Genomic DNA, 2,882 nt, shown 5'->3' with positions numbered 1-2,882 from the left:
GAGGGGGAGGGGGAAGGGGAGAAGAGGGAGGTAATAGTTTGGCATCGTACGCTACTATCTATGAGTATTTGGCCACTTTCTTTTCATTGCAAATATAAATAAAATGTGATGCGTTAGAAACTCAGTTATCGGATCGATTGATTCTTAAAATATCGTGGAAGGAAAAATGGAGTAATTAAATTATTCTATTTTTTGAAGTTAATACAAAGTATGGTTAATTTATAATTTAAAAAAATTATCAATTGAAAACAAATTGTTGAAAACGAAATGAGAAATTCGTCGAAATTCGTGTGGAAGAAAATTCGGAAAGATACGAAAAAAAATTGAAAATCATTAACGCTGATATGCATTATATTTATATTGATGAGCGAAATATTTAACAATTTATTTAAGAAATGTATTTATTATAGCGTATATTAAACATATAATGCATTTTAATATTGTATTTAAGATTATTTGGATCAATTTAAAATTATTTCAATAATTATTTTATACTGTATTTGGTTATTTTATATATATAATTGTAATAATTTAATTTACATACAAAATGTATTAATTATTGAAATTTAAAATATTTAAATATCTAGATATTTATAGATATTAATTAAGAGAATAATATATTAAAACTATATATATTTTAAACTAGTTAAACATATTTATTTTTAATATTAATTTTTGAATATTAAAAGTAAAAATTTAGAGATATTGTTAACAAAAGAAAATACTAATATTATTTATGATTATTTTATTGAAATTATTTGAAATACTAGAAAAATAGATTGCAATAAATATTTCAATATTTTTAAAAAATAGACGAGTTTTGATACTATATTTACTTTTTAATTTATGTTATACATAAGATAAACGATTCCTTTCAAAAATAAATAATTCTTTGAAATACATATATATTCTTTTCTCTGTGTATAAATTTTATTATCTATCGCATTCAAACTTTCTTACTATATATTGAATTAATTATATAAACATTTTATTATTAACAATTAAATAATCGAAGTATTTTTAGTTTCCTTTTTCATTACTACAAAGTGAAATAGAGAAGGAACAGCAGAAGATGCATTCAAAGTTTTATATCATATTTCTCAGTTAATCGTTTTTAAATTACTCACACTTTTTTATTTTTTAAAATGGAAAAAACTTTAATCATATCAAACGCTTATTAAATAGTTTCGGATTTCCGCCCGCTAATTTCATAACGCTTGAATACTGAATATCAATATCCCAATATCAATATATTAATACCTACACCAAATGATTAACAAGATGATTTAGTATCCTTTATAATTAACTGAATTGCCGAATTATATTCTTTGTTTTATTATCTGTGCATTAGATATTAGAGAATTTTGGAATTTGTACAGACTTAACGTTGAATTCGTTCGAATTATATTCAACTAATACGAAATACCGTACGCAGATTTATTTGTTTATGCAAATAACAACCAGTCCGAAACGGCATCGAATTCCCATTCGATAATACGAGACCTCAGTGTAATCCACACGTTAAAATCATAATATCCTCAAATCTGACCAATAGGTATTATGAAAAAAAATTGTTTCGGTTATACGTGCAGAGAGGTTCAGTTCGGTTCGCCGTTTCAATCTGCGAATCAATCAAGCACGCGCGCGCGCACGCTTGCGAGAAAATCTGCGTTTCATCCGAATGCCAACGATTCTGTATCGCGATATCCATAATACGCCAGTTTTATAATATCTACGTTATAACGCAGATTAAAAATATCGAACCTTATTTTTATCGAATTTGTCAATTGTTGACGTGATCTTGTTCTAAATGATATTTAGATGTGCTATCTGTACGATTTTTCAAAAAGTTGCAAAACATGAAAGAATCGATTATTGTTTAAAATGTTAAAATAAATCGAAGAATATACATGCTAATGGATGCTGTAATATTAAAATGAAAAGGTACAGTATCAACTAAAAGTTTGAAATCATTTGTCCATCCATGTGAACTCCAACGAAGAAGAAAAATTCAGTTAAAAATTTATCGAAGTAAAGCAAGTTTTAATGAAATTAATAAGAAGTTCAATATAAATAAAATATATAATTTCAGATTTTTTTTAACTTTTTTATTTTTTTGAATAGTAATATATATTCTTAAATTATTTAATAAAGATTTTTAGATAGTATTATAGACTCATAATTAAAAATCTCGAATTAACTATTTTTCAACGAGAAAGAGAAAAATCCAATTTTTCAATTATGTATATAATACGCGTATAGATTTATTATAAATCTTGGATCATTTTGTAAAATCCAATTCTGTCCTTTTTTCGCATACGCCTAATAATAGAAAACAATAATTTTTAATCCATAAAGCAGAATAAATCAATAAATTGTCTCATTGTTTTACTTTAATAAAAAATAATCAGATAATTTGATTTAAACATATTCATTAAGACGCTTTTCCATATTTTGCAGAAATATTCTCACAACTTTTTGAAACCTCCTGTACACACCTCCTACGAAAATAAATTCGATCTTCGAGTTAAATTGAAGAAAGAGCGAAAAGATATCGGAAGCAAAGATACGAAACATCCGTACAATAATCTCTCCGGTTACGAATCTCTCTCTCTCTCCCTCCCCTCCCTCCTCCCTTCCTCTCTCTCCCGCCCCCATAGCTGCGAGGGAAACATGGAAATTATTTTCAGAAACAATATCTGAGCGAATTCGATCATCGTAGGGAAACCGTTCAAATCCAAACACTTTTAGAAGCATGATTAATTCGCGAATACGATTCGCGCAGTGTAAACTCGGAAAGCTGTGTAATACGCGAGACACATCGTGATTATCCGTTGTAAATACCGTTTCTTTCACCATTTCCACCGGTGCACAATCGTCTC

Source organism: Apis dorsata, unplaced genomic scaffold (assembly GCF_000469605.1).
Source record: "Apis dorsata unplaced genomic scaffold, Apis dorsata 1.3 scaffold_376, whole genome shotgun sequence".
NCBI lineage: Eukaryota > Metazoa > Arthropoda > Insecta > Hymenoptera > Apidae > Apis > Apis dorsata.
This window is presented reverse-complemented; position numbering follows the sequence as displayed.